Source organism: Hemicordylus capensis, chromosome 3 (genome assembly GCF_027244095.1).
Source record: "Hemicordylus capensis ecotype Gifberg chromosome 3, rHemCap1.1.pri, whole genome shotgun sequence".
Classification (NCBI taxonomy): domain Eukaryota; kingdom Metazoa; phylum Chordata; class Lepidosauria; order Squamata; family Cordylidae; genus Hemicordylus; species Hemicordylus capensis.
The window spans coordinates 294,022,546-294,044,154 of record NC_069659.1 but is presented as its reverse complement, the minus strand read 5'-3'; the positions used below and the strand labels follow the sequence as shown (position 1 = coordinate 294,044,154).

Genomic DNA, 21,609 nt, shown 5'->3' with positions numbered 1-21,609 from the left:
CTCCTGCCTGCAACCTTGGAGAAGCCTCTGCCAATCTGCATAGACAATACTGAGCTAGATGGACCAATGGTCTTACTCAGTATAAAGCAGCTTCCTATGTTCCTTTGAATTATAAGTTGATTTATAGTAGCAAACGGAATAAACAGAGGCTGAACAGCCATCTGTTAGGGATGCTCTAGCAGATTATTGTACCGAGCAGGGTGTTGGATTCCAAGACCTCCAGGGTCCCCCAATGTTTCTATATTCAGCAATTGACAAAACTAATCAAAATGGTTCTAGTCAAGTTTGCTGATGTAAAAAAACTTGAACATGTGACTTGGGTATCCTAATTGGCCTTACTTTAGTAGGTAAAGAAAGCTTTTTGCCCAAGTTACACCTGTGCTTAAATATTATCAACTGAAATCAATTGAACGTAAAAGTATGTAACTTTGCTGAGTTCTGTCTCCAGTTTCAGAAATGCTGATGTGGGAGTCGAGGTTCTGAACAGTATCTCCGCTCAGTTGTGGTGCATTAAATCTCCTCAGATACTTAAAATGTTTTGGTTCCATTTGTATTTTATGAGGAAGTAATAAGGAGGCATTACTATAACAAAGGCGTCAAGTGGCTTAAGCATTAAAAATGCAATTGCAATTTACTGCAAACAAATCACTCCAAATGGGGACTGGAAAAAATACAAGAGGACAACACAGAAAACAATAGACTGGAACTATTTGACAATCATCATTATCCAGTCTAGATTCTCCATAAAATGTGAGTACACAAGATAAAGATAAAGAGGCTGTTTCCACGATCGCCAAAAAGCAGGCTAAGGGAGCCCAGCCCGCTTTGGGGCAATCATGTGCTGCTGCTAGCCATGTTAAATCCCCCTCCCCTTAAACGAGGTTAACAAGTGATCACTTGATCACTAGTTTTTGTGCTCATGTGTCACCATGGTGCATGGCAACACACAAGTAGACCCCCAACCGGGAGGCTGAATGCAGCCTCCCGGGCTTGGGGGTCTCTCCAGGATGCCCCACGCACTCATGTGGGGCATCCTGGAACTTCGTGATGGAGCTGGCAGCTGTGTGGGCGTCCGATCTGGCCACCCAGCTATGAACGTTTGCTCGTTTGCGGGGAGAGCGGGCTACGCCTGCTCTCCCTGCGGAACATCATCAGTTGCTTTGCACGTGTCATATGAAGTGCCTCAAAGTGTGCAGCTTGGGAGTTCTCCTGCAACTTGAGCTTTCCCTGGATACCCAAGCTTTGGATGTGGTCTGAAGTGCTTTTGCTCAGCTTTGATTAATCCACCAGCTGTTGTCAAACCTGGAGAGGACGGATTTGGCTTCAGTGATGCATGCTTTAGTTACATCAAGACTAGACTACTGCATGCTCTCTATCTGGGGATGCCCTTGAAGACTGCCCAGAAACTGCAGCTGCCTACTGGTAGTCAGAAAGCAGCTACCAGAGTGCTGGTTGGGGAGAGCTGGATTACTCATAAAACACCTATTCTGCACTGGCTGCCAATTCATGTATGGAGTCAATTTAAAATGCTGGTTTCAGCCTTTAAAGCCCTAGATGGGCCCACGTTACCACAGGGACCCTCCTGCTCCCAAGACCTGAGACTGGTCTCAAAGGTTTTACTCACAAACCAATCTCTGGGAGAGTTGTTGTTGTTGTTGTTGTTGTTGTTGTTTTTCCATTTATATCCCGCTCTTCCTCCAAGGAGCTCAGAGTGGTGTACTACATACTTGAGTTTCTCTTTCACAACAACCCTGTGAAGTAGGTTAGGTTGAGAGAGAAGTGACTGGCCCAGAGTCAATCGGCTAGTATCATGGCTGAATGGGGATTTGAACTCGGGTCTCCACAGTCCTAGTCCAGCACTCTAACCACTATACCACGCTGGCTCTGGTTTTGGTTGGTAGTCATGAGAAACAGTGGCTGACATGAAGAAAATGACTCAAAGTAGTCCCATTGAAATTAGGACAAGTTAGACAATGCCTAACTTGTCCTTTTAATTTCAGTGGGACTACTTCAGTAATTTTCCTCATCATGTCAGCCAGTCACTTTTCAGTGGCAGTTTCATGACTTTGGAACTCCCTCCTTAGAGAGATTCACCTGTCTCCCTCTTTCTCCAGTTCTAAATGGAACCTGAACACGTTTTGATTCTGTTTAGATTTTTAAATGTGTGTTTTACCCACTAAATTATGAATTGGCTTTCATGTGCTATTTTAGTGAGTTTAGTGAACTTTTAATGAGTTTTAGATTTAATAAATCCTCTGTTTTATTGATTTAATCCATTTATTATGGATTTTTTAATGGATAAATCCTCTGTTCTATGGATTTATTGTGTACTTTTGTATACATTGTAAGCTGCCTTGGGGTGATCGTTCAGGAAGGTGGGGTATAAATCTGTTAAATAAATTTTAAATTCATGCAAAGTAGATGGAGAGCATATATCTCTGAATTTAAAGTAATGATGGCTGCACATATTAACATTGAACTGCACAGTTTGTTTAGTGAAATAGAATATACAAGAGTACATATAAAATATGTAACATATTTATACATATATGTACAGAAAAATAAGTACAGATCAAGAGGTCTACAGATGATGTCTGAAAATCTCCAACAAAATAAGAACAGGCAGACTAAAGTGATAGAAAAATTATTGCTTGCACATTGTGACAACTATAGAAAAAAAATCAATGACACTGTAAATCTCAGGGCTATTAGATTACAAATAATCTGGTGATTACTGTGAATGGGTCTATCAGTATGATTTTGGAGATTTGATAGAAGAACCTTCATGTTCCTTGATACCTCTAGCCTTTGGAATATGACACCCATCACCAGTCCAAGAAAGACTTCTGATCAGGCTGGATTTTCTTGATCTTTGACCAAGGAAAATGTACTAAAACACAACAAATCCACTGAAAAGACCCTTATTATAGAAGACATTTGATACAGTTTGAAATGTGTTACGTGTTTTTATTGGATGTTTAATGTTGTGTTGTGAGCTGCCCAGAGAACAATATGTTATGGGGCGGCTAACAAATAAAGTTCTTTTTTTAAAATAGTAGTTATGTTTTTATTTGTGAGGCTTCATTTACTTTTGAGCATTTATGATACTATTTATATGTAAATGTGATCATACAATGTGGAAGAGAGATTTGCAGTTTGAATGCACAGCAAACATAGGTTTTACATTTCCATTACAAAACCCTTTAAGGAAAGACCACTTTATACTGCTGTCCTGTGTACACTTATTTGGGAGTAAACTCCACTAACTCAGTGTGATTTGCTTCCAAGTAAACATGCATCCGGTCAGATTGAGACCTCATGTATGAAAACACCTTTGGTGAATTCCACACGTGTTTATACATGGAAAGAAAATCTTGAAATGCCAGACATTATGATACTTCCATTGAGATTAAAGCTGTTGCTCAAGATTAATGGATGGTGTTCTGAATGGGCAGTGGTCACCATTATAACTGAAATATAACTGCAGTGAGGGAGGGCAGGATGCCACCTTGTTTGAAGGAGGCAGTGGTTAGACCTCTTCTTAAGAAGCCTGCTCTGGATCCCCTGGTGATAAAGAATTATAGGCCAATTTCCAACCTCCCATGGTTGGGTAAGATGACTGAGAGAGTGGTGGCTGACCAGCTCTTTTGGAGCGCCTCCCCTGACCATGCAAATTAAACATAATCATGCTTGGCCGGGCAACCACACCACCCATGACAGACTAAGATGATTTGGGGGGTCCCCAGGGGGTGTGGAGGCTCTGGACTTGGGCCCCGAAGTCCAGGGGTAAGAGAGCCTCTGCCAAGAGGTTTTTGAGGAAACTGATTATCTAGACCAAGGATTCTCAACATTGGGTCCCCGGATGTTATTGGACTTCAACTCCCATAATCCCCAGCCCCAGTGACCTTTAGTTGGGGATTATGGAAGTCCAATAACATCTTGGGACCCAATGTTGAGAATCCCTGATCTAGACTCATTTCAAACTGGCTTTAGGGGAGGCTATGGGGTTGAGACAGCCTTGGTTGGTCTGATAGATGACCCTCACCAGAGGGATTGACTGAGGGAGTGTGACTCTGCTGGTACCTTTGGATCTTTTGTGGCTTTTGATACCATCAAGCATGTTATCCTTCTAGATTGCTTGAGGGAGCTGGGAATAGAAGGCACTGTTTTACAGTGGTTCCTCTCCTATGTCTTGGGTAGATTTAAGATGGTGGAACTTGGTGACAGTTGTTCTTCAAATTGGGAGCAACTATATGGAGTCCTTCAGGGCTTCATTCTGTCACCAGTGCTTTTTAACATCTACATGAAACCACTGGGCGAGGTTGTCAGGGGATTTGGTGCTGGGTGTTATCAATATGCTAATGAACCCCAAATCTATTTCTCCTTGTCATCAATAACAGGAAATGGCATTAGCCCCTTAAATGGCATTAGCCCCTTAAATTAAAAATGGCATTAGCCCCTTAAATTAGCCCCTTAAATGGCATTAGCCCCTTAAAAGCAGTAATGGGCTGGTGAGGGATAATAAACTGAAGCTGAATCCAAGCAAGGCGGAGGTGCTCATTCTTGGGAGTTGTAATCTGCAAGATAGGATAGAACTTCCTGTTCCGGATGAGGCTACCCTTCCCCAGAAAGAAGAGATTCGTAGCTTGGGAGTGCTCTTGAACCTGGGTCTCACTTTGGTGCCTGTGGCCAGGAGCAATTTTTACTAGCTGTGATTGATTCGACAACTCCACCCATTCCTTGAGGAGAATGACTTGAAAACAGTGGTACACCCATTGGTAATCTCCAGGTTGGACTACTGCAATGCACTCTATGTAGGGCTGCCTTTGTACATAGTTTGGAAACTTCTGTTAGTTCAAAATGCAGCAGCCAGATTGATTTCTGGGGTATCCTGGAGAAACCACATTATGCCTCTTCTTAAACAGTTGCAATGGCTGCCGATATTTGTTTGTTGGTTTGTTTGTCAAATTTGTACACTGCCCCAAACTTTCATCTCTAGGCAGTTAACAACAACATAAAACAAGTTAAAACATACACAAAAATCTTAAAACAATTTAGGCAATCTAAAAATTAAACACAGATTAAAACTTAAAAATTTAAAAAGTTGCAAAAACTTGGCCGAAGAGGTGGGTTTTCAAGTGCTTTAAAAAAATTGTCAGAGATAGGGAGGATCGTATTTCAGTAAGGAGCGCATTCATTCCACAGTCTCAGGGTAGCAACCGAAAAGGCCCGTCCCCATATGGCCACCAGCCAAACTGGCAGCAACTGGAGATGGGCCTCTCCAGACGACCTCAATGGGCAGTGGGGCTCATAAGAGAGCCAGCGTGGTGTAGTGGTTAGAGTGCTGGACTAGGACCGGGGAGACCCGAGTTCAAATCCCCATTCAGCCATGAAACTAGCTGGGTTACTCTGGGCCAGTCACTTCTCTCTCAGCCTAACCTACTTCACAGGGTTGTTGTGAAAGAGAAACTCAAGTATGTAGTACACCACTCTGGGCTCCTTGGAGGAACAGCGGGATCTAAATGTAAAATAATAATAACAATAATAATGAAGATATTCTCTTAAATACCCAGGGTGGGCCTAAGCCATTTAGGACTTTAATGATTATAACCAGCACTTTGTATTTTGCCTGGAAACCTGTTGGCAGCCAGTGTAGTTCTATCAACAAAGGAGTGATGTGATCTTTCCGAGATGACCCAGAGACCAGCCTGGCTGCCGCATTCTGTACCAACTGGAGTTTCTGGATTACATACAAAGGCAGCCTCACATAGAGCGCATTGCAGAAGTCAAGTCTGGAGGTTACCAACGTATGTACCACTGAGGTCATACATCTCAAGAAACAGGTGCAGCTGTTTTGAGGTCGTACATCTCAAGAAAAAGGTGCAGCTGAAAAGAAGCTTATAGAAAGCCACTCTGGCCACCACCTCAACTTGAGATACCTGGGAGAGGTGTGGATCCAGAAGCATTCCTAGATTGCATACCTGTTCCTTTTGGAAAAATGTGACCCCATCTAGAACAGGCAGATCAAAATCATTTCTGGAATTCTGTACCTCCATCTTATCTGGATTCAGTCTCAGTTTATTCTCCCTCATCCAGCCCATTACTGCTTCCAGGCAGACATTTAGGGAGGTTATGCCTTCTCCTGATGATGTTGACATGGAGAAGTAGATCTGGGTGTCATCAGCATACTGATAACACCCCACACCAAATCCCCTAATATTTCTGGGCAAAGTACAAAGTACTGGTTATTACCGTTAAAGCCCTGAATGGCTTAGGTCCCGGTTACCTGAGGGAAAGCCTTTCTCTACAAGATCCCCACTAATGATGTTCTCATTAAGAACATCAAGAGGAGTCCATCTTTGGGTGCCACCAGTTCATCTTCCCATGGATATAAAAGGATTATTTTCCTTGGAGGCTTTCTGGAGATCCTTAAAGACCCATCTTTTTAGCCTGGCTATTAATGATATCTAGTTTTAATTTTCAAAATTAAATTTAAAATTTTAAAATTAAATTTAAAATTTTAATCCAATTTAAATATTTTCTGATTTTAAGTGTTTTATTATGTGTTTCTGATATTAAGGTAAACTGCCCTGAGCCACTTTAGGAAGAGGAGTGTATTAACTAACTAACTAATTAACTAACTAAATAAGAAGGCCCATATTTAAAAAGCATGTAACCTATTGGGATTTACAGATTTCCTGAAATCATTTCTAATGGGAAATCATATGAGCATTTCGAGAGCATCTACTCTACACCAAGCCAGTCAGCTGGCACTAGTTATTCTTTCCTTGATCTATGCATTTTAGATACATTATTGAATGTGATAATAGAAAACAAGTAATTGGTAGAAACTAAACCAAGAGAATGAAACCACTTCTTTCTGGTAGCCACAATTTATTGTGGCTGGGGATGATGAGAGTTGTAGTTCAACAACAGGTGGATAGCCAAGGTTGCCTATCCCTGCTATATTGTATTATGTTTGTGCATGTACTAGCTTTATATATGCTATATTTTGAAAATGTCACTACTGAAAGAGTGCAGTTGTTTGGCTTTGCGTCTCTATATGCTTCCTAGCACAAAACGACAGGAAATCTTGCAGAGAACTTTTAGCCCTAGGTCAGTGTGGTAAATGTAGTTCCCACATGGAGGAATGACACAACACAATAATGTATCTCAATCAAAGGCCTATTGGTAGATTCTAACAGGTTCAGTTATGCAATTGTGCTTCTACTGTTTGGTTAAGCTACTGTGAAAACAGAGTCCTCTAGTCATGTAGAAGCAGTGCTGTGAGGAGCTAGAATGTTGACTTAGTGGCCAAGACATGGCTGTCTCCTTGATCCATTATAAATTGTATATTCAGTTAAATAAACACAGGTCTTTCAGAAGAATTAGAAACTTTCCTGTTTGAGGTTATAAAGCAACCAATGAATGAGAGAAGAAATCATTTCCCACATCCAGTACAGGTAAAGCAAAGAATGTGACATTCATCTGGGAACGATGGGAAAAAATTATGTTTGGAAGAGGATTAGAAATGTTTTCAAAAATTAAACTAAGGAGACTTATGCCACAATACATTTGCTGGTCTTTAAGGTGTCACCGGATTACTTGCTGATTTTGTTATGACAGATTAACACGGCTACTCCTCCAGAATCAAATCAAATTAATAGCTTAGCTTCTATGCTGTTAAAACAAACTAACGGTAAAGTGTGCCATTGAGTCGGTGTCGACTCCTGGTGACCACAGAGCCCTGTGGTTGTCTTTTGGTAGAATACCGGAGGGGTTTACCATTGCCATCTCCTATGCAGTATGAGATTATGCCTTTCAGCATAAGAACAGCCCTGTTAGATCAGGCCCAAGGCCCATCTAGTCCAGCATCCTGTTTTGCACAGTGGCCCACCATCCTGCCTTTGAAGCTGGAGGTGGCCTGTAGCCCTCCGACTAGTAGCCGATGATAGACCTCTCTTCCATGAAGTTATCCAAACCCCTCTTAAAGCCATCCAGGTTGTTGGCTGTCACCACATCTTGTGGCAGAGAATTCCACAATTTGATTATGCGTTGTGTGAAAAAGTACTGTACTTCCGTTTGTTGGTCCTAGATTTCTTGGCAATCCATTTCATGGGATGACCCCTGGTTCTAGTGTTATGGGAGAGGGAGAAGAATTTCTCTCTATCCACTTTCTCCACACCATGCATGATTTTATAGACCTCTATCATGTCTCCCTGTAGTCGTCTTTTTTCTAAACTAAAAAGCCCCAGGTGTTGTAGCCTGGCCTTATAAGAAAGGTGCTCTAGGCCCCGATCATCTTGGTTGCCCTCTTCTGTACCTTTTCCAGTTCTACAATGTCCTTTTTTTAGATGTGGTGACCAGAATTGTACTCAGTACTCCAGGTGTGGCCGCACCATCATTTTGTATAAGGGCATTCCTATATCGCTGCTGCCCAATATAGGTGTTTCCCATAGTCTGGGAAACATACCAGTGGGGATTCGAACCGGCAACCTCTGGCTTGCTAGTCAAGTCATTTCTCTGATGCACCATTAGGTGGCTCTAAAACAAACTACTTGCTGAAATATTTACTGGTATGAATAAAATCAATAGAAATCACAGCCCAGCTTTTAAAAAATATTATGGCTTTTGTTAACAAAACACAATATATTTGAGTTGGGTTTCCCCCCACAGTTTAACTTCCAGTCTCGCAGCCTTACCATGGGATCTGAGAGCCAAGCTGGACATATCTGATTCTGCCATTTGCAAAAAAGTCCTGCAGTTGAACTGGCAGTGGTTGCCATTATAACTTCAATATAACCGCTAAGAGTTGGGTCCTGCACTTGGGTATGTAGATTTTTGGGATCTTTTTTAAAAGTGCTGTTGTGAGAATGCCAATCACCCTTCCCTATGCAGGTTAGATCTCTCAGAGATTTGGCTGTATACACAAGAGCACTAGAGAGTGCTTTCTGTTTAATTTCAGAAAGGCATGATAAAGAGAGATCTGAAAATAGATATTGAACACCATGGTTCCTGCAAGAGCATGCTGTTTAAACAGAACCACTAGTTCAGAGTGCAAGAGCTTTTACACAGTCAGAGGAGTGGCTGATTAAATTCCTAATCAAAGGCAACACAGAAATGTGGCATAAAAGGGGAAACTATGAACAAAAATTAATCTTATTACGCTGGGTTGCAGAGCAGCACAGTTTCGTTTTAGTGTGCCTATGTTAGCCTCAACATTCATTGTGCATTCTGAATCGTAGAGGTGAGGGCTGTTGTGCAAGGAACTGGGGCTTTTTAAAAGGAAAATTCAGAACTGCACAATGGTGCATGAGTGCAGTTCATGTGCATAGCATGTGCCACCACAACACACACCTGTGCATCTTCCTTGGCTGCGTGCACACACTCTCTTGTTGCCAAGAGTCACATGCCATGACATTTAGAAGCTTACACAGAGTGAGCAAAAATCCTCAGAACTGGGAATTTGATAGCATGATTGCAGAAGCTAGCCTGTTAGATTTATTGGTGAAGGCTCATCTGGCATGTTAGATTCATTTCCGAAGGCTCTGGGTGCAGCAGCATCTTTGCAAGGGGGAGGAGGTGTGCTTGCTCATTGTGGCCGGTATCTGTAACATTAATATGTCCACTGGGGGTTAGGGACCAGTGCACATCCAGTGCAGGAGTTAGGGACGTGCACGGCTCCTTTTCTGGCATACCGAAGCGGTTTGAAGGTCCTGCGTTCGAGCCGGTTCGGAGGGTGGGAGGTCATAGGGAAGGTGCTTCCTACCTGGCCATCCCTGCCATGCTGCTTTCCCCCCACCAGAGCTCCCCTAAACAGCATGGGTGCGGGGTTGCAGCATTCCTGCTTGCAGCCCTGTCAGCCATGATTGTGGCGATGTATCATGACACATTTGCATCAGCCATGAGTGTGGCGATGCTGAATGAGTCTGCAAGCAGGAACACTGAAGCCCTATGCTGTTTAGGAGAACTCCGGCAGGGGGAAAGCGGCATGGCAGGGATAGGCAGGTAGGAAGTGCCAGTGAGGGGGGCAGGTAGGAAGCATTTCCCCTCTCCGTTAAAGTGACCCCCCCCACCCTCCCGAGAGTGCACAGAGCGGATCTGTGCACATCCCTAATGGGGATTATGGTTTATTAGGAAAGGATTAAGGAAGTGGTCTCTATTAAAAACAACAACAACACATGTGCTGTTTGCAAGGATGGACACCCAGGCCAAGTGGTGGGCACTAAAGGCATGCAGAGAGTGGCACCTAACTGTTCAGCAAGCATGGAGTAGGGAGAGGGAGTCCCCATGCACCCTTGCTTCCCATGGTGTCCTCTAAGTTACAGGAGATGATTCATAGCTCCAGCAAGCATCATTCAAAATCCCATGATTTTTCTATTATTTATGTACACATTTTTTAAATAGGCAGGCACTGCTGCCCTTGAAACTTCAAAATGCATTTGCTTTCCACTTTCTAGCTGGTCTCTGCTTTACCTGTAAGTTATATAGATTTATTTTCTTTTACTTGGTCTGTGCTTCCTCCAAGAAGCCCAGAGTGGTGCACATGGTTACATGTATCCATCCAACAGCCCTATGAAAAAGGTTATGCTGAGAGATAAGTGACTGTCCCAGAGTCACCCAATGTGTTTCGCGGATGAATGGGGATTTGAACTTGGATTTCCCCAGTGTAGTCCAGCACTAGTGTAACCACTGCACTACTCTGGCTCAGAGTTCTTTCTTGTTGTTGTTGTTGTTGTTGTTGTTGTTGTTGTTTTTGATTGTTATTAGTCATATTTGTTTTTAAAATAATCAGGTGGACAAAGCTGCCCAGGTGGCTTCAGAATGCCTTTACTCTCCACAGAAGCAGCCTTTTGCTGTTGGTCCATGCTTTACTTGTGGCTTGTACAGTTGTGTGTGTGTGTGTGTGTGTGTGTGTGTGTGCTTGTGTTTTGATCCTGCCATGTTAGATACAAATCTACACACTACTGTAGTCCTGTTAAGCCTTATAAAGCAACTGATGCTTTCTATATTTCTCTGTATCTCTGCTGATGAACAATTGATTTATGTGCTTTTGTGTGTTTGTATTTTGATCCCACTTGTTAGCTACAAATCTACGCTTTGCCAGTTATTGTTAAGGCACCTGCCTAGTCCTGGCTCCACCTCCACAGCTGCCCACAATTCACTCCTCCTCTCACTATCAATGGCTCTACCCATCACCTGCCATGCCTAGCTCCACCCCCACCCCCATCCCAGGAACCACCAGTTGCCACTGGCTTGCAGTTATAAAAGTCATGGAAAGGATATGTGTATCTGTGTGTAATATGTAGTGTAGCCCTTAGAAGTAGCTGTGTGGGTAGCTTAAGCAAGCTTAGAACCATTTAGCTCAGTATTTGCAAGTCAGTGCAGTCACATGGGGCTGGAGAGATGACTAAATCAGCTACTTAATCCATTTACATTAATCTGGAGCAGTCTGTGTCCAGATGACCCTGTAGCAGGTGTGCGGAGTGAAAGGAACCAATGGCTAATGTTCTCCGGAAAATAAATTCACAAGAGAAACAGGAATCCCCACCACAGGAGGCTGAAGTGAGTTTATTTATTTATTCTAGTATTTATAGCCTACTCGATTCGACCAGCAACAGGTTCTCAAAACTAGATTCATCTGCTGTTGCACATACAGTGTGATTTCTACTGGGGAGGAGAAATCTTACTCTGCTAGTGGTCCATATGCGACAGTTGCACAGTATCATCATGTACTGTACCATGGTGGGTATTGTAAAAAACTAAAAAGGAGAGCATTGCAAAATATGGATCAGGTCTTAATACAGACATGGAGAGCTTGCTTGCAGTATCAGAGTCTTGTCTTTATCTTTCCAGAATACATAGTGTACACTGGCATTTGATTCTCACCAGAGTGGATGGCTCCAAATGGAGACATCAGTGTTAAACAATCCTCCCTTTGATCTAATGATAGACAACAGTTCTGCATAAGTGGGGTGTGGGGGTGGGGAACTGCGTCATGCTCTGTAGTAGAAAAAACCATGGTATGAATGAATTGTAAAAGCTGAGAAGGAGAAACTGCCAGTTAAATGTATGTTTCTCTGTAGCATTGGCATTATTAACATCAATATTCATTAAATGCTTTAAATCAGTATTCATTAAATGCTTTAAAATAAAATTATTGTGTAATTGCCTAGGATATTTTAAGCAGGAATTGATTGGGCTCTGCTTCCTTTTGTCAAGAGGGGAAAGCCCAGAATCAGACTTAACACTTTCTTTTCTTGCCTCAGAGGCTTATCTGAGGCAAGAGCAGAACACAAGCTGTTGTCTTGGGACAAACTTCTGAGCTGAAAGATGCTATTTTGGAAAGGGATGCAAAGATCAGATCTCTGGCTGCAGGAGGCCCCTGTTCCCTTTGAAAGGACTAGGGAAGAAAACAGCAAATGGAAGCATTCTGAAAGACACCAGAAACTCCTCCTTTGACTATTCAAATCTTGCATCTGTCCAGGTAGCAAAGATCTGCCATCTTCTTAAAAGTTGCACCAAGTTCTATAGAAAAACAGGAATTTATCTGGAAGCAACTCAGCAGCCCCCTTTTCCTGACAGAGCTAGGGCAGTCTGGGAGGGGAAAGGGCTTTCCCCACGTGATTTCTCTCTCACACCTGAATATATGTGCCTTTGGTTTTGAGTTATTGTGCTCTGTCCACACATCTTCTGTCAAAGTTATGCTTCTGTTATGGGTTCTGACAAAGGTATGAGAAATATTATATACCATATTAGGCTAATCCCTCAGGACTCTGCCACTTTGTACAATGTTGGTTAGGCTAAAGAGAGCAGTTCACACTGATTAGGACAGAGCAGAAGCAAGCTGAAAGTCTGCCAAGGAGGCTGGAGACTGCCATGAGTGTCTGGGAAGCAGGAATGAGACAGGTAAGCTGGAGGGAAGGCAAGAATCCAGGGAGACGTGGCACTCCCACACAGGGAAACTGGAACCCAAAATGGCAGACTAAAGAGCAACAACAAGAAATCGCTTTGTTGACTGGGCAACACCAAGAAGGGCTGGGCAATCTCTTACTTGGCTGCTTTTATAACTGCTTTCCTTGTAAACATGAAGAAATCTTATTCTGGTTTAACGAAGACTTTATTCAGAATCAACTCCAATTTTCCCCATCTCCTTTCCCTTCCTTTTCTTTCTGACTCCACTCCCCAATCTAGATAGAATACAACACATCACTCCCCCTGCCTCCCACTTTTAACAACCAGAATTCAATTTATTTAAAATTCAGTGACAAAGTCTTTCAGTCTCTGGGGTGGTCTTATGTCATGCACACTTCTCCTAAGTCTTGGGTTTTCTGTCACAGGAACTGTTTATGATTTTTCTTCTGGTACAGAGGATTGTCCATCACTTTCATCAGCTTCATCTGTGAGGTTAAAACTGGAGGCAAGATTAAAATCCTCTTCAGTTTCTCCCCTGAGATCAGACCCTTCCCTCTTGTTTCATAGTATGCATACTGGAAAGTCTTGAACTGTTCCATTTCTTTCCATCATCCCATATCACAGAATCTCCTTGGATTTCAATTATTTGTTTGTTTTGGTCCAGAATATCAGAAACATCCCTTTCTCACTATATAAGGCAACCATGCTCGAACAAAATCCCCCACCTGACACATTCGCTGTTTTGCACCTCGTTTCCAATCCACATACGATTTATATATTTTATATTTCTCCCTTACCTGATCACGAATCTCTGCATCCACAAGGTAAGATGGCATGGGAAGCCCTATCAATTGTTGCCATTGGGTAAGTTTGGTGGTAGCTTTACATCCTCTCAGCAGTTCAAATTGTGATTTTTCCAGTAATAGAGTGAGGAGGAATAGTTTGATAAGCAAATAGAGTTTCACGGATTGCCTCTGTGTTGTTGTTGTTGTTACATTTATATCCCGTTCTTCCTCCAAGGAGCCCAGAGTGGTGTACTACATACTTGAGTTTCTCTTTCACAACAACCCTGTGAAGTAGGTTAGGCTGAGAGAGAAGTGACTGGCCCAGAGTAATCCAGCTAGTTTCATAGCTAAATGGGAATTTGAACTCGGGTCTCCCCGGTCCTAGTCCAGCACTCTAACCACTACACCACGCTGGCACTACACCACGCTGTTGCATAGTAGCCAGTTGTAAACTTTCCTTCACTAACCTGTTCATTTTTCCACGAAGCCATTCCCTTGAGGATGGTACAAGGAAATAGTCTTGTGTTTTATCCCATGGTTATGCAAGTATTGCTCCATTTAAAATGAGGTAAGCTGTGTCCCATTGTCAGTCACTAGTTCTTTAGGAAGACCTTCTGTAACAATCCAAAGCCTGGAGCAAGGAGAATACAAAATCTCTTCTGTAGCTGCTACCATCCACTTTTTAATATGAGTAAATTCAGCCTTCCAAGGCAATATCCTGGGAGAGTAAAGTGGAAGACCCCTCCCTACAGAAAGGTCTGAGCAGTCTTAGGCCTTCAAGAGCATGGGACTAGGGCAGTCGGGACCCAATAAGGAGTGACAAACCATAACAAGGATTTACTAGTAACTGGATGTTAAGGAAAACTATAGAGCCATCAACAATTGCTGCTTCCATTCAAGTAATCCCTTCCCAGGAACTACAAGAACCAAGTACTTAAAGATAAATTCCCTGATGCATCTAGCTAAACTGGTCCCTATCCTTCCTACTTACTTCCAGGAAAGGAACTCCCAGTTGATTCCCAGCCCAAGGCTGTTAGACTCCCTTTCTCCTTCAGTAGTTGCTTATCAGGTCTCCAGGGAAGAACTGAACACACCCCTCCCCTACTTCTCTATAGGCTGTTGTCCAGTAAACCGTGCCTAATTGTTTTTAGCATTAGGTACAATTTTGCTGTCTCTTAGGTTCCATCATCAAAATCAAACTCTTGCAGCATCAAGCTCCAGTGCACAAACTTCTTTTTCTGTTGGGCTTCTTGCAGCCAGTGGGGCGCAGCATGGTCTGCACGTACCGTGAACCCCTGCCCCCATAAGAGATGGTGTAGCTTCTAGGTTGTTGGCCCACTAGACTATCTCTCCTGGGCATTGGAATATTGTGGTTGTCAGCCAAATGGCCAGCACATGTAGTAAGGAGGGTGCCACTTCCTGCAGTAAGAGAAGCGCGGGTAGGACTGGCCTTCCAGCATTCACTGAGCCCCTGTTTGTCTTCCCGCTCTCATTGCTTTGGTAGTTTTATGGGAGGCTTCTGTACCACAGATATTGTCTGTAACAGCTGTAGTCTGCTGCATATTTACTTCCTTGCACTGGATCACCACCAGGACCTGTAATGGCTGCCACCGATCCCTTTTCTCCTTCCACCATGTCAGACTCCACAGTCTCTCCTACACTGCAAAGGCACTTCTTAGGGTTACTTTTCTTTATAGCAGTCTGAACAAACTTTATAGAGGTGGACAAACACATCTTCCTTGGTGGCATTCCTGTTGATGAAGCTATAGCCCTTCCTTATGTTAAACCATTTCACTGCCCCCACAACATTTATTGTTTTCTTTTCATGGGATTGGGAAGAAGCATCTGGACACGGACTGTAGGTGGCTTGCACCCAGCGCTTCAATCCCTCTTGTGTAGGATTCTTCTCACCTGGACATGGCATATTCCTGACATGTGAGGCCAAGTCACTGCCAATCAACATAGCAACAGGATGATGATCCCAAGCTGCAAACTCCCATTCACTCTTCCAGTCCCCAATTTGGATAGGCAGCTTCACTAAGGGCATCCCCTTTTGTACATGGCTCCCTTACATGTATATTACAGGTACATTGGCCAATGGTAGATCCTCAAGAAGGCCCTTGCGCGCCACAGAAACATCAGCACCTGAGTCCCTTTGGGCCAAAACTGACTGGTCATTGACAATTACTGGAACTCTCCTCCCTGGGGGAATAATGTCCCCGTTAAACTCTAGTGGAGAGGGGTTAGTTTTCTCTGTCACCTCTTCCAAAAGAAAAGGTGTAGTTGATACACCTTTATGTATGTAGTTGATATGGGCCACTGCTTGGGGACAATCCTTCTTAAGGTGCCCCCCCTTCTGTATTCAAAACATCGAGGTGGAGATGTGTCTGTTGGGCAGCCTCCAGGTGGGGGGTGGACTCCTCCTGAGCGCTTTCCAGATTACCCGCTCAACAGCAGCAAAATGCTTCAGTTTGGGCAAATCAAATTCAAAATGTAAATAACAAAACTACCAGCAGTGGGAGCAGTCCTGTGAAAACTAACAACTGGAAAATACAGCAACCATTTTACACCGGACATAAAACAATATTATATATTGTTATAGCAATAAATCACAGTGATTAAATCCAAAACAAAGCATCCAAAATGCGAATGGCACTCTGCTAACAGTGTAGAGACTGCATTGTCACAACACAGAAAGTGCGGAAGCACACTTTGCAGATATGTCATGATACCATTGCAGGATCTAATCTGGAAAGGGCCCTGCTTGGATGTGGCAGGATGTGCAGAGGTCTCTGACTCTACCTGGGCTGCGCTTTGGTCCTTCCAACACACAATGGGTACTGGAGAATCTCTTGAGGGGATGATCTGGGAAGACCTGGAACTTAACTTAGCCTCAGCAAACCTTCCAGTCAACCCCCCTGCTTTATTAATGGTCTTTAGAGCTCGATTGAATAGTTGTTCATGGAGTGAATCCGGGAGTTGTACAAGGAACTATTCAACTTGTATGAGGTTCACCAAGTCCTCTAGGGTCTTCATCTTGGCTCTCTCCATCCACACTTCACTTGCGCATTGTAGCTGTTGAGCAAAGGTCTGGTGTATCTCGTAGGGCTTTTTCCAGAGATAATGGAATTTCCTGCTGGCATTCTCAGAGTAAACCCCAACTTGCAATAGTCCTCCATCCCCTTCACTTTCATCTCAGCAAACACAGCCAGCAATATGCTACTGAGGTGCAATCTCATGTAATACATGTACCGTGCCTCAGGTATTTTGTAACTGATGAATAATCTTCCAAAAAATTCCAGATATGCATCAGCCTCCTCCCTTTCCCTATATTCAGGAAACTTGCATTTTCCCACAGGTGCTATTGGGGCAATTGGTTGGGAAATGATCCCTTTATTAATGCATGTCATCTCTACCTCGTGGGCTAACTCAGCCTTTCTTTGCTCCAATGCTAGTCTTTCTCTTTCCATGTCCATTTCCATTCTCCTGAGCTGAACTTGGAACTTCCATTATTCCAAACTTTGGGGGGTTGTTTCTGCACTTTCATCCGGCCTTGATCATGTTCCTGGGTCACTGTGTGTCTAAAGCTGAGCTTCCTTCCCATTCCTTCATGAAGCTAGCATTTTGGTTTCAGCATCCACTGCGTGGTTGGCGCTCTTTACTCTCTTTCCTCCTCTGAGGACCATACACACTGACATTTCCCCCTAGCACTATCCTTACCATCCATTGTTTCCCAAGAGTTAGAAATAAAACAAATGGTGTGCTTGCTTTGATCTGTTTGCAAATTCCTACCCCCTCTTTTCCTTTCTTACAATTGAAGAAAAAGGCCAGAAGAGAAGAGGGGAGAGATCCAGACTTGGCAACAAGTTGTCCAAAACTGGACCAGATTTGTCTCAGGGTCCACCACTACTGGCTCCTGCAGGTACTGCAGAATGCTCTGCTCAGCAGGGCATGGGCAGCATCTCCCTTACCCCTGGCAAGGTGCCAAGGCACCACCATTTGAACCACAGGGTGGAATGAATGGGTGGAAGAGCCAGCTGCGTTGACACTGCCAGGGACACCCCGCTGCTAGACTGGGAAGCGGTGCTGATACTGATGCTGGGTGTGGACTGCGTACTCGAAGTAGGCACTCCAGCACCCTCCTCCTTGTTCAGACCCAGCCTTCTCTCCTCTGCCTGCCTAACCTCTTGAACCAGGAGGGTCCTCCACCTTAGCAGCTTGCCAGAGGTGACAGCATTGCCCTTCGTAGTTGGGTCACGTAGGCAGGCTGAAACATGCTCTGCCAATCGACCCAACTTGCTGCTGAGCCTCTCCAGTCCTCAACTGACCTGCCAGGGCATCTGCTTCCCCAGTGGTCAGCGTGGTCTGGAGCTCACCCATCATCTTCTTCAGGAGAAGAGAGATGGGTGAAGCCTGGCTCAGAGCTGCTGCCTCGGCACACAAGCTGCTCATTGCAAGAAGGAATGGCTCAAGTATCCAGACAGCTCAGAAATGAGCATCCAGTCTGTGTTGGACAGGTTGCACACTCCCAAGCGACAGCTCCTTGCCAGGGTGTGGATGGCTGCCTCTTGCTCCTGCAGGTGCTGGAGCTAGAGAAAGGTGGAGTCCCACCATGTCTCAACAGCCCTAGGCATGATGTGTCCATATAGGCTGAGCTCACGCCCTGAGCATCTGCCTACCCTTCTCACTGCAGTGGAAGTAGGCTGTTATCTTGTGGCACTTCTCCACAAGAGCAGCCGTGGCAGCAGCAGAGCCTACAGGGGGAAGCCCTCTACATTCCCTGGCCCCAGCCTCCGTGATGCCAAGCGCATCCAGGGTGCAGAGTGTATGCCATGCAGCATATGGACACAAACTGCAGCTGGCGTGCTGCCCTCAGCACCTTGGCACCATTGTGGATGGATGTCTCATCAAGCTAGCCTCAGTTTTAACCTTCATCCTCTCCTAAACTACAAAATGTGTGCTCTTCTGCTCTCACAGATTCCCTGGCCTAGAACTATCAGTATAGATTTAATGGTAGGCTTGAACTAGGTCAGGGAAATGCATATGCCGTAGGGCTCACAGCTATGCTCATCAGGGTCACTAGTCTGGCAACTAGTACTTCATGGACTGCCGTCTCCTTTATAAACCTACTAGCACACTTAGGTCTTCTACTATGGAAGATCTTCTTCCCTTTTCATTGGAAGCACAGAGAGTGGTGATGTGGGACAAGACCGAGACTCACTTTGCTCTTCTTTTTTGGTTTTCTGATTCTGGGGAAGGTAGTTTTCTTTCAGATGACATTTTAGATCTTTTGAGTTATGCAACTGTGTTTGCTCCTGGTGCTTTTGAAGGATATATTGGTTTTTATTGTTTTAATTTGTTCCACTAACTGTGACTGATAAGAAGCTGAGATGCAATCTGAGGGCCTTGGGAAATTTGGATGGAGTGCCACAGGGTTCCCCCCCGCCACTCCATTCAGTGAGAGGGAATGGGGCAAGATATTGATGACCTCGGTTAATGGATGGACATTGAGTCTTTACAAAGATCAAGGAGGGCCAATTCTTTTCCACCGTGTTATCAGTGAGACCTGCTTGGCATTGTGGCTGGCAAGTTGCTTACGTTTCTTAGCTATTTCTAATCAATAGTGCAAGCCCTCACAGATCTGTTGTAATGTATTAAGGTGCTTTAAAACTGTAGGGTCACAGTGTGCCAGGTGCAGATAGGAAAAAAACAAAGAAGGCCACATAGAATAAAAGCAGGCATGGAGCCAGCTGAACAATGGCCTTGGTCCGGCCCCGCCCAGCAGTCCCTCTAGCGATGTCGTATGTGTGTGACGTCATGCGCACGGGCTGTGACTCTGGGAGCGTTTGCTGCCTGAAAACATCTATTTCCCTTTCTCTCCCTCCAGCAAAGGAGAGAAAGGGAAATAGATGCTTCCAGGGAGCAAGCTCTGCCTGAAGTGACAGGGGAGAACTCACTCGGGCTCTCCGGAGCCTGGGCATGGGTGGGAGGAGTTCACTCGGGGCTCTTCTGGAGCCTGAGCCATGCCCCCCTGTGGGCTTCAGTGGCCCTTCCCATTGGCAGCCCTGGTTCTTTGAATCCGTTCGCACAATGGTGGCTCCGCCCATGCATAGAAGAGACTAGGGCTGTTCACATGACTGAAAACGGAATAGGACAACCATTCTACCCAGCTTAAGAAGCTGTCCATGCTCCTGATTTTTGGTTGTGTGCGAGAAAAACCTAAGTAGAAGTTGGGGGACATAATTGCTCTGTGAGCCATCAGCTGGGTAGGACGGTTTTCCCTCCTACCTCGTTTGGATGCTGGGGATGGAATCCGGGTAGGGCATGCTTGTCCTATGCAGCTGACACCTCACATTCAATCACACTCCCAACCTGGTTCTTTGAATCCGTTCGCACAATGGTGGCTCCGCCCATGCATAGAAGAGACTAGGGCTGTTCACATGACTGAAAACGGAATAGGACAACCATTCTACCCAGCTTAAGAAGCTGTCCATGCTCCTGATTTTTGGTTGTGTGCGAGAAAAACCTAAGTAGAAGTTTGGGGACATAATTGCTCTGTGAGCCATCAGCTGGGTAGGACGGTTTTCCCTCCTACCTCGTTTGGATGCTGGGGATGGAATCCGGGTAGGGCATGCTTGTCCTATGCAGCTGACACCTCACATTCAATCACACTCCCAACCTCCTACTTATTCATGATTGATTGATTGATTTGATTTGATTTGTATACCGCCCTTCCAAAATGCCTCAGCGGGGTTTACTTAGGTTTTTGATCACACACACAAAAAACATTGGGAGCCCACACAGTTCCCGAAGCTGGGTAGGACATTTGTCTTATCCAGTTTTCAGTCATATGAACAGTTCTACTGTGTTTTATAGAGGTGTGGCAAGTATTGCTATAGGCAAACTCTGCTGCTAGTAGCAAGACCACCCAATTACCTCATGATAGCTGCAAAGATGTTGCAAAAGTTCTTGGATCATCTGTTCTATCTGCCCATTTATTCAGAGATGATAGGTAGGGAAAAGTCAGCTTTTGATTGCCATAGCTTCAGAACGGCTGCCAGAACCATAATATGAACAGTGTGCCACCATCTGTGATAACATGATTGGGTATCCTGTGAAGCCAAGAAGTGAGCCCTTTGGCCAACCCCAAAGTCAGTAAATTAAACAGGAACAAAATGAGTTATTCATGGCTTGGGGCTTGTTTCACACTGAAAAAGTCATTGTGATGGTGGCATGAGGGAAATATTTGTCATAATAGAAAATAAAAGATACCTTAAGGAGTGGTCCATGAGGCCATGCAGGTGGCCCATGAAGACAGATATTACCAAACAGTGAACAGGGACTGGGGCATCAGAAAGTGGATCACCCAATTAAATGTTTTTTGAATTCCAAGGTGTCTTGCAAAGCTATGGCACAGGTGAAGCATCCTGGTTGCAACAGGTCTTCTTGGGTGGAGAACTGGTAGTTACGAAAAAGACTGAGTTGTTCAAGTAGTGGGGCACTGGGTCTTGGAGCAGGCAATATGAACAGGGCAAACCACAAAGGGAACTTAATGCATCCTCCTGTCTACAGACATTGTTTGCGTGCTTCGCTGTATTTGTTTGTTTGTATTTAAAATATTTGGGGGACAGATATTTCCACTTACCTATGATGTACTGCACACCTAACAAGCTCCTCGTTTAAATGTGAAGATGAACAGCAGCACAGCTATCCCTCTTGCAGCAAAATTAACTTCTCCAGCTATTGCATGTGGGCAGGAAATTGAATTACTGGCATTGGAAAAGGGCTTTGGGGGCTATTGTGCAAAGGTTACATTAAGCTGGCATGCACTTTGGCTGATGAGGCAGAAAGGCCTAATGCAACTCTCATTGATCCCATATTCTGCAGCCAGTGTCATGACAAACTCTCA

General features: G+C 44.3%; 1 protein-coding gene across 10 annotated transcripts in view; it reads left to right on the top strand.

The window, feature by feature from the left end:
* Nucleotides 1-21,609, top strand: part of DGKG (diacylglycerol kinase gamma) — a 300,941-nt gene that overhangs the window by 93,862 nt on the left and 185,470 nt on the right. Inside the window, exon 1 of one of the 10 annotated variants that reach the window (XM_053308428.1) lies at nt 11,322-11,565. The exons of the other annotated variants lie outside the window; for them this stretch is intronic. The gene's annotated coding sequence lies outside the window, so the exon portion shown is untranslated. Of the gene's footprint in view, nt 1-11,321; nt 11,566-21,609 lie in introns of those variants that run through there. 10 annotated transcript variants of the gene reach the window in all.